This window comes from Podarcis liolepis, assembly GCF_965112155.1.
Source record: "Podarcis liolepis genome assembly, chromosome: 2".
In the NCBI taxonomy this organism is placed as follows: domain Eukaryota; kingdom Metazoa; phylum Chordata; class Lepidosauria; order Squamata; family Lacertidae; genus Podarcis; species Podarcis liolepis.
The window spans coordinates 25,367,159-25,382,627 of record NC_139555.1 but is presented as its reverse complement, the minus strand read 5'-3'; the positions used below and the strand labels follow the sequence as shown (position 1 = coordinate 25,382,627).

The window sequence follows — 15,469 nt, the reverse complement described above, 5'->3', positions numbered from 1 at the left end:
TCACTTGGGGAAAAAGTCCTGCCCCCTTTGGCACTTCACCTGTGCGATGTTTGCAGCCTTCCATGACTTGGAGGGCAAAATTATGAAATGTATACAGTCATACCTCATGTTACGTTTGCTTCATGTTACGTTCTTTCAGGTTACGTCCCACGGTGACCTGGAAGTACTGGAAAGGGTTACTTCTGGGTTTTGCCGCTCGCACATGCACAGATGCACAAAATGACATCGTGCACTTGCGCAGAAGCGGTGAGTCGCAACCCGCACATGTGCAGATGTGCCACTGTGGGTTGCACTCTTTTCATGTTGCGAAAGGGCCTCCAGAACGGATCCCGTTTGCAACCAGAGGTACCACTGTATATTGGAAATGTCAACAAATGTGTGTGTACATTTTCCTGAGGACTTCTTTAAGAAAGATAGAAATCCATCCTTTGTCACCTCTCTGCTTTCAGATCCACAATGAAACTAAAATATCTTCATTCACACACACACACACACACACACACACACACACACACACACACACACTGATACCTCTGGCTACGAACTTAATTCGTTCTGGAGATCCATTCTTAACCTGAAACTGTTCTTAACCTGAGGTACCACTTTAGCTAATGGGGCCTCCCGCTGCCACCACCACACAATTTCTGTTCTCATCCTGAGGTAAAGTTCTTAACCCGAGGTACTACTTCCAGGTTAGCGGAGTCTGTAACCGGAAGTGTTTGTAACCCGAGGTGTTTGTAACCTGAGGTACCACTGTATAGCATATGAAAACCTAACAAGCAGGAGCAATGCAAATATATTACACAACAGTACTTCAGACAATAAAAGTTAATTCAATTTTTAAAGTAAACAACCAAACCAAACCCCCAAAACATATTAAAAAATGTTTATGAAAAATGCATTGAAACTGTGAGCAGCCTCGCTGAGTTAACTTAAGTAGTAAAATTCACAGTTAAAGGTCTGTAAAACAGCAGGCACAACAATGTAATAGTGAATAATAACTGTCTTAACAGAAACAAACCCATGTCAAGTAACAACTTCAGCACCACTGACTATACATTCTCAGGCATAACGTCTTCTCTCCTCCTACAATAGGAACAAGGATTCGAACCTGGTTCTCTACAGTTCCAACTGGTTGGTACTTGTTAGTTTTTTGTAGGCTTCCGCCCACAAGGAATGTGTAGGTAAGTCCACTTACTGTGATTGCACAATACTTGAAGGCTTGCCTGGTGTCCCCCCCCCCCTGTTTTAATTTATTTGCCTTGTGGGGGGAAAGACCAAGATTGTGGAACACCTTGTCCTCTGCTGTTCCCACGACCCTTTCACCATTTTTTGTCAGCTGGTGGAGACTTTCCTACACCAGCAGACTTTTGCTGAACTGCTTTAGGTAAGGGTCTGCACTGATGACTATTTTGATCTGTCCTGCCTGCCTGTACTTTATTGATACATTTCACTGTGGTTTTAATTTTCACAAGCTGCCTTGCACGGGGTGTACGCCTCCGCAAGTGTCGGCGCCAGAAGATGGGGCTAATGTTTGAAAGACCTTTGGCTTAGACAAGCAGAAGAACTGAATACTATTAGCAGAAGTGTTCTCTGCCGGCTTCAGCAGCAAGTGAATAAGGTTGTCAGAGATGGATTCTTGAATGTCTAGGCTTCAGGCATGATCAGGTGATAAAAACCACTCCTAAGACCGGCAGAGACTATCAGGTTCATGTTCACTCAGAACCTGTTGTTCAGATGTGAAAGGGGATAACATGTTCAGTTGATTATAGGTTTGGATCAGTGGCATTCGTTACAAAGTTGTTGCCACCAGTCATTTCAAATTTATTGTTTGAAAGTTTAAATGAATGGGGGGCGGGGAATCCCCTGTATTTGTCATTGCTCTGAAAAATTTGGCTAAGCCTTAAAATGTCTTCCAAAATAAGCAATTTTGCATGCCCGTGTGTCCACTCCATACACCTATGATGAGTCAGGCAGGCTTATTTAATACCTATTTTAAAAATCCTTACGATGGCCATTTTAATCCAAGGTTTCACTTGAGAAGAGAGGACTGTGAGACTCTGGGGGTGGCTGTAATATATAACAAATTTTAACTTGGCTTCGTTTTATTTTTCTCTCTCAGCGTAACAGGTAACCAAAACAAAACAAAACAAACCCCACATGCACAACTTAAGAAAGGTCTCAAGACAGAGGGAAACAAACTGTTTCTTCCCTTGATCCAAATAACTATCTTCCTGTCATTTTCCTTCTGAAGGGAAGGAAAAGGCACTGCCATTTATTTGTCTTTCATTCAAACTGTGTTCCCTTTTCTCAAGGAAGGAAGAAAACCTGGATTGGTAAAAGAGCTATAGGTATAATTGGCCTCCTTTTGATACCAGAGGTTAACAACAACAACAACAACAACAACAACAACAACAACAACAACAAACAACAACAACTAACCAGGTGACCTTTAAATGATGAACAGGTGATGGTTATTACTGACAACCCCTACCTTGTCTGTGATTCCATATGCATCTGAGCTCATTCTCCAACCTTCTCAACAGCTATTTGCAGGCTCTAGAACTTTGTGCCCAAAGAAGGTCCATTTCTAATTATTTGCTGTCTAATACTTTATTTAAGAAAAGGTCAGGCCTTTTGCCCTTAAGCTTATGTCAAAATCGATTTTAGTTGGTTGTTTTGATTGATGTTTCGCCAGTCTCCTTTTAACTATTTTTATTCTGTACTATATTGTCATTTTATGATATTTTGTGGGTTTCCCGTTGTTGTTTTCCACCTCGGCTATTATTTTCAGGCAGGGTAGAATTCAAGTTCAGCAGATAACTATGAGTAAGTCCCATTTGTTGAATTGGTCTCTTTGTCCACCTCTCCTTAAGCTACAACATGCATGAAAAATCACTGCTACTTTAGCTCAGGAGTCAAGTGCGCCATTCAAGGATAACAGCATCATGTGGCCACACACATCCCATGGCGTTTGGTTTTCTCTCCATATCCAAGGACTCACTGATCTCATTAAATAAAACTCCCAGATCACATCTCCTATTCATCATTCTGTTGTAGCAGCCTTGTAAACAATGGATTTGATTGCCTTTTCTATCTGCGCAATTTTATTATCAGTCAGTCGAAACTTGGTGTGTACACACTGTGGATTGTGAAGGGGTGAAATGCTATTGACATTTAACACCTAAAATCTAATGTCAATTTGCTTTCTATTTGTGCCAAGTGTAGGCGTTGGCATTCATTTTGTCCAAATCATTTATTGGCCTACAGCCTCTAGCAAAGATTAACACCTGGGAAAGGATAACTGTATTAATGCACAAATATTATCAATTAAGTTCTGTGGTCAAAGGCTTGGTAGATGCAGCCACAAAGGGATAAAGATGTAGCATAGTCTCAGGTAAACAGTGTCAACAGCTAAAAAAACCAAGAAGAGGTGAAGGATGGAACATTTTACATGTTCAATGAGATGGAACGGCTTTCCATTGAGTTGCATAATAGGCTATTTCTGTTCAACAGCTTTGGAAAAAGATTAGCACAAGCAACACCAATATATCTAGACACTACTGAGGTCTTTGTATAAATTAATTAGATCCTAACCTTTCATATTGCTTGTGTTCCTATTTTTACACACGTTATTTTTAAACTGTGTGTCAATTTGAGTTTCTTTACAGACTTATTTGCATGACCACTTTGTCGTTTACATTCTGTTGGCGGCGAGCTTTTTTTAGCTTAATTTCCCAGTAAAATATTAAGGCCCAATCCAGCCACCAAAAAGTCAACAGATCTTAGTAGTGCTGTACTTTGGGAAGGAACGGTACTTCAGTTCAGAAGTGGGAGACTTGTTGGACTCCATCACCAATCAGCCCCAGCCCTCGTGGCCAATGGTCAGGGATACCACAACAACTGGAGGGCCACAGGGTCCCCACACTAACTATACAATGGCAGTGCTAATTTGAATGATGACACGCAGGTGACAGAATTAATTCTGATATTACTGAAACTGCATGTTTAAATGCTGAATGTTAAAACAGTGTGCAAAAGCTTACCCATGAAAAGCTAGCAAAAAAGGAAGAAGGGTATTTTTGATTTGCAGGAGCAAATCCTTCTTCCTCATTCTAAAGTGGTGCAGGCCCAAGAAGTTTGCATCACAGTGGTACCTCATGTTACAGATGCTTCAGGTTACAGACTCCGCTAACCCAGAAATAGTACCTCGGGTTAAGAACTTTGCTTCAGGATGAGAACAGAAATCGTACGGCGGCGTGGCGGCAGCAGGATGCCCCATTAGCTAAAGTGGTACCTCAAGTTAAGAAGAGTTTCAGGTTAAGAATGGACCTCCAGAACGAATTAAGTTCTTAACCAGAGGTACCACTGTACATTATTATTTTTCTTAACAAATACATTGGCCTTTCGAATCAAAGCCCACGACAGAGAAAGATCATAGCAGATTTTGTTTCTGAAACAACTGCACCTTTGTTTCATTGAATTTTAAATAATACATACATGCTTTACCAAGAAACTTCTGGGAACTTTTGCTCTCATATAGGTGAAGCAGCATTCTCTAACCAAATATTGCAACATATTAGGCAAGGCTATGTCCTCAGATGCCCCCCCAAAAACCACATTGGCATAAGAATGTATAAAGTAACATTCACTCCTCTGGAGCTATAACACAGGCTCCATTTAGTTCTATCAACAAATAAGCAGGATGTTTAGCTACTCCCGATCTATACCCTGACAGATTTTAGGAGTAGGCGCTATCCTTTCAGCACCATAATAGCAAGCAAGCCACGATAAACACAACATCGATACATACATTATTATGTGCAGATCTCTTTAGAGCCTGGAAAAGAGAGGCCTTCACAGTTGGAGAATGAAAGCTTATCACATGCTGAGAAGCTGATGAGCAACAGTGAATCTAAAAACATTGTTTCATCCTCAGCAATCCTTTTAGCCTAAATAGCTAAAAGACAAAAAGGAAAAAAACTCAAGAAACCCCGAGCAAATTAAAATGTTTTCACCTGATACCCGAAAGAAGAAATATGGACTGTGTCCCTACTGGGGACAAAAATGATCGAACCTTGAAAGACTGAATAATAACAACAACAACAACAACAACAACAACAACAACAACAACAACAACAATAACAATAACAATAATAACAATAATTTATTGTTTATACCCCGCCCATCTGGGTGGCTTCCAACAGAATATTAAAAACACAGAATATTAAAAACACAACCAAACAAAAGTCATTAAAAACTTCCCTAAACAGGGCTGCCTTCAGATGTCTTCTAAAAGTCAGATAGTTGTTTATTTCCTTGACATCTTATAGGAGGTCATTCCACAGGGCAGGTGCCACTACCAAGAAGGCCCTCTGCCTGGTTCCCTGTAACCTTAGTTCTCGTAGTGAGGGAGCAGCCATAAGGCCCTTGGAGCTGGACCTCAGTGTCCGGGCTGAACGATGGGGGTGGAGACACTCCTTCAGGGAGAGGGCCATAGGTGATCATAATACAATAAAAGTATTCTGGATCAAACCAAAGGCCCATATAGCATCCTTTTTATCAGAATGGCCAATCAGATGCCTGTGTGAAGCCATAGCTCACGGGCAGAGAATCTGCCCGGCATACAGGAGATCCTAGGAGAGACTCCATGTGTGGAATCCTGCTAGTCACTGTAGACAATACTGAGATAGATAGACCAAAGGCCTAAATTCCTATGAACCACAACTGAAAAGGTCCCCTCTCTGCCTTACTCCAGATGGAGGGGCTGGTAGGGAGTAGGGACACCAAGCAGGGCCTCTGAGGTTGATCTCAGTAACTGAGCAGATTCACGTGGGAAGAAGCAGATGTTAAGGTATCCTGCTTCCAACCTGCTTAGGTTAAAAAAAGTCCAGTGTTCTTAATTTTGTCCAGAAATGGACTGGCAGATGTGGTAGCTGTTCCAAAACTAGACATGCGCCAAACACTTGGGCCCAGTTAATTATTGTGCTGACATATTCTAACATTTCCATACAGTCTTCAAAGACAGTCCTATATACAACACGCACTGAAATAATCTAAACCAGAAGCTCCCAGGGCACAGATAACAGTGGCCTGGCAATTTATGTCTTTGAAGTATTTCAATTGGCACACCAGTCGCAACTGGTGAAAAATACTTCAAGCTATCAAAGCCACTTGGTATCTTGAAGCTAAGATATCTTTCTTTTCAGTAGCAGCACCTCCATATTAATATGGCCATTCTAGTCTTCAGATCTAATCCACATTGTATAAATGTTATTCATTAACATGAATGGGGAGCCACTTTTCCATCAGTATATACTCAGCTTCAGTATAGACCAGATGGGTGGATAGTGATTTCTTACTTATTGAAATTAAGCGCAAGAGATAAGAAGAAATGAGAATAGCTAGGAAGGAGTTTTCCAATGAAAAGCATGGCCTAACTAAAAATATTAATATGAGCATCACCCGGCTCAAAATATAAATTATGTTCATATGAATGAGCTTTATTAAACTGATGTGATTGTTATGGTAAGGTAAACATATGCAATCAAGGAGACTAAATTGCACAAAGCAGGTTGGTCTAATCTGTGTTTAATCTTCCCGTTTTCCATTGCCTTGTTTCAAGCTCTGAGTGAAATGTGTTTGACAAGCTGACAGATGTTGCAGGGGATCTGTTTTAACAATCGGTTGCCCTATTTGCAGTATCTGGTATCAAGAGGAAATTTTCCACTAAGTTAACTAGCCATGTTCACTTATTTGCATTGCTCTGCAATTGTATGTGTGTGATGTATATCTGCTTTCTATTTGTGGAAGCATAAGTTGATCTGCGGTTACAGATAGGTAGCCGTGTTGGTCTGCCATAGTCAAAATAAAAAAATTCCTTCCAGTAGCACCTTAAAGACCAACTAAGTTAGTTCTTGGTATGAGCTTTCGTGTGCATGCATTCAGATACACAGTGTGCATCTGAAGAAGTGTGCATGCACACGAAAGCTCATACCAAGAACTAACTTAGTTGGTCTTTAAGGTGCTACTGGAAGGAATTTTTTTATTTTGATCTGCGGTGGGAAAGAGGCTGCTAAGAAGATGGCCGTGCTTTTCAACAGAGGCTTTGCTGATAGGGTATTTTGTCCAAACTTTAGGGAACTTAATGAAATATCGACAACCCTGTGGCTGAGGACCAAAGCAGGTGTGGCATTTGTATTTTAACAACAGCCCTATGAGGTTGATTAGACCTAGAGATAATGACTGGCTGAAGATCACTCAATGAACTTCACGACAATGTAAGGATTTGAACCTCAGCCCCTACAGTCCTAGCCTGATACTATCCACAACACTACAGCACAGGTGGCACTGTGGTCTAAACCACTGAGCCTAGGGCTTGCTGTTCAGAAGGTCGGCGGTTCGAATCCCCGCGACGGGGTGAGCTCCCGTTGCTCGGTCCCAGCTCCTGCCAACCTAGCAGTTCGCAAGCACATCAAAGTGCAAGTAAATAAATAGGTACTGCTTCAGTGGGAAGGTAAACTGCGTTTCCATGTGCTGCTCTGGTTCACCAGAAGTGGCTTAGTCATGCTGGCCACATGACCCGGAAGCTGTATGCCGGCTCCCTCGGCCATCAAAGCGAGATGAGCACCGCAACCCCAGAGTCGTTCGTGACTGCAATTGGCTGTGGTTCTCCAGAAGTGGCCACTCAGTAGCCCATATTGACTTCACTGATAACAGATGGAGGTGGCCCCAGCTTTAGGGGGTGTAGTCATACCTGCCCAGTGTTGCTGTGGGTGGGGGTGTACACCAAAACCACAACCACTACTTCTTTATTGTGTTGGAGGGCATGGAGAAGGCATGGAAACCTTATCAAGAGGAGGATATCGAAACACATTTTCAATAACCACACCCACTCTTGTGGGCTGAAGATCTAGAATATATCTGGATTAAAAGCAGCTTATTGAGGATGACTGCAAAGAATTCTGCATTGTGTATGTCAAATAAACTACTGCTTTGTGCTCTAAGTGGGTAAGTGGGTACACTGTCAGCGTTTGTTTATTTTAACGAGCGCGAACGCTTTCAGCAGAAGCTTCTTTTGCTGCAAAATATTCTGATCAGCTCTGCCACAGCAACAGGAGCGAAACTGGCACAGCTATGATAATGGCATTTTTGCCCGAGGGAAAGAGCAGCAGCAAGAAATAGAGCCCTCCTCTATCATACTAAATGAGAAAGACAAGACAGTATGTGATTTCTATGATAATGAGTAAATCCCTTAAAAATCCCTTTGACTGTCCACAGCACAGCCAGCTGTTGTATCTCAATCTCTCGACCCCTTAACAAGGCTGATTTGGATCATGCATTGCGGGTGCCTGTATAAATTATTAAGTATAAAAAAGCAAAGTAATCATAAAATCCTGCCAACCTTAACAATATTTTTTCCACCAGTTAAAGGGATGACCCCAACAAATGTTGCAACTGCATAATCTCCATTCGTTTTAAGGAACTTCAGTGCATGGATAGCTCAGTTGGTTGCAGCGTGGTGTTAATAATGCCAAGGTCATCGGTTCGATGCCTGTATGGGACAGTTACATGGCAGGGGGTTAGACTAGATGGTCCTCAGGGTCCCTTCCAACTTTACAATTCTATGATTTCATGTCAAGTCCTGCGGGAGCCCCATTTCCAGAATGTAAGCTGTGATTCAGGATTTCAAAGCCCTGAAGACCAAGTCTATTGACAAGAATTGCAACAATTTAGAACCATTTTTCAGTTGACTTTAATTTTAATTTGCATAGCGAATAAACACCATCAACGCATGACATCTACTGAACTATCATTATTGCACAATTACTTTGAAAGAAAGCAAGTAAGTACAATAGACTAATAGATAACACGCCAAATATTTCATTTCAATTTTCTCCCTGCACCCCCCTCTCTTTTTTCTTTTGCTGGAATGGTTGCATAAGAATTATCTTTTACTGGCAGCCAGTAATTTCACTAGAAGTTAGAATTCTCTGTTACTATCAAGTGTCAGATGATTCTGTTCATAAATTACGTGATGGAGCCTTCTTCTTTTCCCCCCTCCCTCAAAAAATGACATTTTTGATCAAGAATGATTATTTCCTCTAGGGGAAAGATTGCTTGTGACTACATCAAGATGACTATTTTAAGTTGAGCATCTTGTCAGGAAAGCTTCATTTGAAGAGGGCAAGAAAGAGTTTAAAACTTGAAAAATAATATCAAGATGGTTTCGTTTTCTCTTGTTCACCAGAACACATGGTGGGGAATTGTTCTTCACCAGAGAATGAAGACATGTGGCAGACTCCCACATCCAAGCCCAGAGAAGAGAATTCACCCCCTAAAAGAGGCTTCTATATACAAATGGCATCCCAGATCAAGTCTGGTCAACTGGTAATCTCTTACCCACATGCCAGATCCAGCCTACTTACCACAGCGTGATAAAAACATGGCAACAAGCTATTGAAAATAAAATGCCAGAGCGGGACTGCGTTGTTTCCAAAGCTGAGAAAGTTTTGGCACCTCAGCCTTACAAGCACCATTTTCCAAACTCAGCATTCATGTCGGTGCTATTAAATGTGAGAAAGGACGTTTGGTGTTTGACCTTATATAGCCTTCCTAGAGATCATTTCGCAAGCCATCTGTTTCATGAGGCAGCAACTGTTCATCAAATCACGAGCATTCAAATTGCTAAATATACCCCCAGGCAGACAAGCAAGTGTGAAATCCCACTCTTTTGGCATGGACCGTTCCGCCTACGGCTCATCTATTAAGAAGTGCTCCAGAGGCTACTTTTTATTGACAATCACTGGTTTTTATAGACTTTGGGTTAACAGCTGGTCAAAGCACTTTCGCCTAGATGCCTCTTGGAAGTGACGTTGCTATGGATCTCAACAGCCCTAGAGACACATCCTCAAAAGTAAGACCCACTGAATTCAATGGGTTCCACCTAACTGGGTTCAGAAATGTGGTCTATGGTGCATGTTGATGAAAAGGATTTAAACATTTCTGTTCGCATCCAAAGTGTGAACTTTAACCCAGAGGAGATCACAAATGTGACACAATCTCTGCTCAGATCACTTGGGAGGTGAAACCAGTCTAGTCTATGCAGACTCCTGAGATGATAGAGTGGACTGGAGTACAGATGGAGAAAGTTGTTTTTATTGCTTTCCCACTATTAGGCTTGCTACAAGATGGGAGAGGAAGAGGCCAACCAATCAGGGAGAAATGTCCTATCCCAGTTTGTTCTTTTGCTGCACTAGTTTCTTATTTTTTTCCCCTTTAAAAAAAAAGAAGAATGTTAAAATGTGATTCCACCCACCACCACCACTACCTGAACTGATCCAGTCAATTTTATCACCTCAGCACTCTTATTTCGCCACTCAATTAGCACCTCATTCTGCCGAATGTGAATCCCAGATCACGGATAGGGAAAAGAGGAAAGGTCAACAGCAGAAAACCTTAAGCCATTTTCTGGAAGTAAGCACCACTGAAACCAGTGCAATCTGCTTCTGAAGAGATTTCTAAAAGCTTGCCCTGTCTGCAGTGGAAAATGTGAATGAAGTGAGACTGTGGTGGCCCAGGAAAGAGATTGCCCTTGAAGAAACAAAAAGGACTTAGAAGGTCAAGCCTACCTAAAAGTCTCTAGCTTCAAAACAGGGCTGCTCTAAGACATTTTGCAGCCTGAAGCACTGCAGAGAATGGTGTCCTCCCCACACCCAGGACAGAGTTACACTGTATAGTAGCTCTAAGCATGCACAGAATTGGCTTTAAAGGAATATTTTCTTTCAGAAAAGTAGGTAGAAGAGAAATGATTTTCACTGCTGCCCTGTATCTTTTCATAGAAAGTGGAGTGCTAACAGTCATAAAAGAGTAGAATAGGAACCCATCTAAGGCACTAATGAATGATAGGAGTATGATACCATCTTTAACTTAAGTCACATATAATTTATCCAACAACTCACCTAGAATACAGATTGATGGTTGAGCTATATTAATTGACTTTTAAGAGTTCTAAAGAGCTGGAGAAAAGCTCGCTGTTAACAGTTACTTTAATTTTGAAGGAAAAATTACTTTCAAAATTACCCCTGTGGGTTTTATTTGTGAATTCATAGCAGATTTATCCAAATCCATCCTTGGCATAAAGCTTCAGCCGTCATTGTCACAGCAGGCAAGTTCTTATCAGTAGAACTCATCTTCTGTGTTGCTCACGCTCACAACAGAAAGAATGCATGAGGAGAAAGGCGTTTTTGCCCCACTTTGCCCAAAATCATGCTGATTACCATGTTAGCTTGGAGTTGTGCTTGACCTCCTTAGCTGCCAAGTGATGACCTACAAAGAACTTTTCTTATTTTCCCATGCCAACAGTAATTACCCAGGAGGGAACAAATGGGAGTGAAGATCCTGAAACCTAATGGGCTTTTCAAACTTAACAACAACTGTTGAAGACATTGCTTTAAATGGGCAGATAGCTTTTTGTTCATTCCCCCCCCCCTTCTGACCTACAGAGCAATTCAAGTTTGAAATGCATGTTTAAGAAGAGAGGTGCTGAGGCTCAGACCTGTCCAAAAACCCTTTCCTCTGTCACCCAGAAGCCCCAACCACCACACCACCACCAGCAGGGATGGTCCACCCATGAGGAAAGGTGAGGAGACCACCTCAGGCAGCACGATCCACAGAGGCATCAGATTCCAGTGTAGAGCTTTACTGCCCACCCCCTTGTTCCTGAGGTAGATCTTCACTCACCCCTTCTTCTCTGGTGGAGAGAGGATGCCATTTTGTGGGTGCGTCAGGTGCCAAAATATATTGAGCTGGCCCTGTGCCTGAGGCAAGATGTCCCACTAATGGCTCCCAACACAGATCCAGGTTGGAACGAGACCAGTAGCAATGCATCTCCTTTGTAGGAACTCCCCCTTTTCACTGAGAGCATATGTGAAAATTGGACATTCCAGGAGGCACTGTTACTGCTCTCCCTAGCTTTGGTTTTGGCTGTGGTTTTGGCTGGTTTTGGCTGACCCAAAGCCAAGTTGGAAGCCACCGACGCTGAAGCCAGATTGTGATCTCCTGCTCCCTGTGGCCACCCAAGATGGGTCACCTCAGGTCACTTCACTGGTACACCAGCAATGCTATGGCAGCAATCTAGCCTAGGGGCTGCAGGGCAGGCCACATGACACACCTTTCTAGTCATTGTCCATGCCTCAGAATTTGCCGCCTGAGGAAGCTGCATCACTTTGCCTCATGGTAGGACTGGCCTTGCTCAGGTGACAAAAGATCTCTGGCCAGCCATTCATAGAAGGCAGGAGAAGGCAGGCAAAACTAGAATTAGGCCTCATCTGCACTATAGATTTAAAGTAGTATCATGCCACTTTAAAGAGTCATTGCTCCTCCCTGTCAAGTATCCCTGGAACTATAGCTTGTTAATGGTGCTAAATGTCATGAGGAGGCCCTTATTCCTCTCACAGAGTTACAGTTCTCAGACTTCTCTGGGAAGAGGAATGGAGAAATAAGAATTGTAACTCTGAGGAATAGGGGTCTCCACTAACTCTCCACAAATATTTCTCGAGGAGAGTTTCTGCTCTGAGGCTTGCCTGTGTGAGTTTGTTAACTGTCCTGTCCACCCCTCAGAAAGAAAGAAAGAAAGAAAGAAAGAAAGAAAGAAAGAAAGAAAGAAAGAAAACATTAGGCGCCCATTGCAATGGAACATTTTTCCCCATGGAAAAATACCTACAGAGGAACACATATGGAAAATGTTATCATTGCCATTAGGATCTCACTCACATGAAGCCCTTGTTTTAACATCACATCACATTCTCTATGATTGCTTTCATTGCATTAGATTAGATTTCCTGCTTGTTCCTGATTATGAACCTTTCAAAAACCCATGTGGATTTCATATTCAAGCAGTTCTCAACTGATTTACTCCAAGAGTATCTGTGCATAGAGGAAACACATTCCTTCAGAATCAATCCTACGTATTTAAGAGGCATGTTTCCTCAGTATGCGTTCCCACCATAAAATGTCCACGATTACAACAACTTCCTTGTGAGAGCAAAGTCGATTTGCAGGTGAGAGAGATCCTCCTAATGGCAAGAGCTCAACTTCAGAGCTTTCAACCAACTTGGTCCAAGAGACAAATCACCACAGATGCCAAGTAAATCAAATCAACAACACCCTCCAAAACCTTTTCATGTCAGTCAAGGTGCTTGCCCTTTTCTCTGCTCTAAAACATTGCCTTCTTTTCCCTGGGAGAATATTGGCACAGTTTTGATGTTCTGCTGTTTCTTTGTAGAGAATGCCACTCAGGAAAACACTGGTATCGGCGTCAAATTTATAGATGTAACAGGAACCGCGATATCAAATATGAAGCCACTTACCATTGTCCCTTTGCTACCTCCACGCCTGCAATCACGAAACTGTAAAAGAAAACAAGGGTTGCGTTAAGGATCAGACATCTCCAAAGCCACAGCCTCCAAAGTCCCCAGTTAAACATTTACCCCAATTTGCAGCTGTAATCTAGCTCCAGGAATCTGCTTAGGTCGCTCCTGGCATCTTGAGAATCAGGTGACAGGCAGCCCGTTTGCTTGCCGCCATGCCCACCCCATTAAAAAAAAGTGTGCTGAAATATTCACTGGCACACATTCAAGCTAGGATTTCAACAACCGTGAAAAAGAGAAAGATTTCCTGGGTCAAGAAAAACAAAAATCCAACCACCATTCATAATACAAATACCTGGTTTGGTGTTACCTATTGAAAAGTTACTAAAGGGAATAGTCATCGCAAAAGAGCTCTCTTTTTGATCCTCTTTCTTTCCTCTGTTTGCCCTAAGTTGGAGTGGAAATTTCCAGAGCAGGCAAAAGGAAGGGGTTAAGCTCCTATTAAGGAGGTGGGTGATGCATTAAATGGAACAGTTAATCAGTGCCAGGGCGGCTCCAGAAGGGGGAACACAATAACCTTCAGACACTCCATACATACCTCCAGTGCTTTTTTCTGGGGGGTACGCAGGGGTATGCATACCGCTAAACATTTTGTGAACCTTTGTACTTTTGTCCATTAATTGTATTTATTTCCCCCGATTTGAACTATAAAATGGTGATTTCCTTGAGTCAAAATGAGAGTACCCCTAATCACCCAGTCACGGGGATTCGAACCGCTGACCTTCTGATCGGCAAGCCCTAGGCTCAGTGGTTTAGACCACAGCACCACCTGCATCCCCATTGCTTTTGTAGGTTCTTGTTATTACTGTATATGTTTCCTGACATGGCAAAACTTTTGGTGTGCATCACATTTCCCCCAACCCTCTCTTGACCTCCTAGTTACTTCTTTGCTCCAAATTGCACATAACACACAACCCCCCATTCATGCTCTTTCTCATGTCTGCCCTGGGACCTTACAGTGAAGGGAAGGATGGTGGTGGAATGGATTTCATCATTGGTTGATTAAAGTAAAGAGCTGACAAATCAGCGTAGCTTCAAGGCACTGCCCTCCCACCAAAATCCAAAACATAAATTATAAAAAATGCCTATGATTATGCCTGTGATAGCCCTATTAGAATGTGTATTATATTTGTCATTAGCTGATCTGTTTTAATGACTGGTAATTTTGTGATGACTTTAAAACGTTATGATAATAATCAAACAAACAAATGGTTCTGTTCAGCTTCGTTTACTTCAACACACCATGAAAGGACCCCGCCCTTGCCTCTTTCCACCTGGCTTGGGGCGGGGCTTGGGAGGCTTCACAAGAACTGTGGCTGCTGCTTTTAAATTGTTTTTAATTTTTATCTGTCTGGTTTTAAATGAGACCATCTTGGCTGTGAGCCCTGGAAGACCTGCACCCTGCCTTACTGGCCCTTTCCCATCTGGCCTGGGAGAGTGGAGTGCTGACTGACTCCAGCTACAAAAACTGAGGCTGTTGAACATGCTGTTGCATTTTTATGTGTTTTATTTATTGTTTATGACTGCTGTTATGTTTGTAATTATGTAAATCTTGTCATGCTGTAAGCCACCTTGAGCACAGTTTCAACTATGGAAAGGCGGCATACAAATAAATTGATGATGATGAAATTGCAGTCTCTGAGCCTCCTGTCATTTCAACTTTGTTGGGTTTGAGAGCACTGTGTGCCACACAGCCTTTCATGCACCCCCTGAGCTTGTGGGATCCTCTAAGCTCCACTCAGGTGCAATGGAGAATGCTTTGATATCACTAGTGTTGAAGTTAAGATTCAACTGACAGGCCACTCACCTGGAATTGTTTGAGGGAGATACAGTGGTACCTCGGATAGTGGTGGGAGGAGAGAGAGGTGGGAAAATATTGTTAAAAGGGTGCAGTCATAGGTATATCAGTGTATTTAAATCTGAATTGTCAAATTGTGTTATTGTTATTATGGTTTTTTGTAGTGTCTTTTGCAGTTGTTGCTTGTATCAAAAAAATGATTAAATAATTTTTTTAAAAAAAAGAATTGCAAAATAATTGA

General features: G+C 42.1%; 1 protein-coding gene across 1 annotated transcript in view; it reads right to left on the bottom strand.

The window, feature by feature from the left end:
* The window catches only part of KCNJ16 (potassium inwardly rectifying channel subfamily J member 16), a 51,333-nt gene extending 37,882 nt beyond the window's left edge, over nucleotides 1-13,451 (bottom strand). The window contains exon 1 of the mRNA XM_083490302.1: nucleotides 13,371-13,451. The gene's annotated coding sequence lies outside the window, so the exon portion shown is untranslated. The remainder of the gene's footprint in view (nucleotides 1-13,370) is intronic.
* Nucleotides 13,452-15,469: the final 2,018 nt, after the last annotated feature.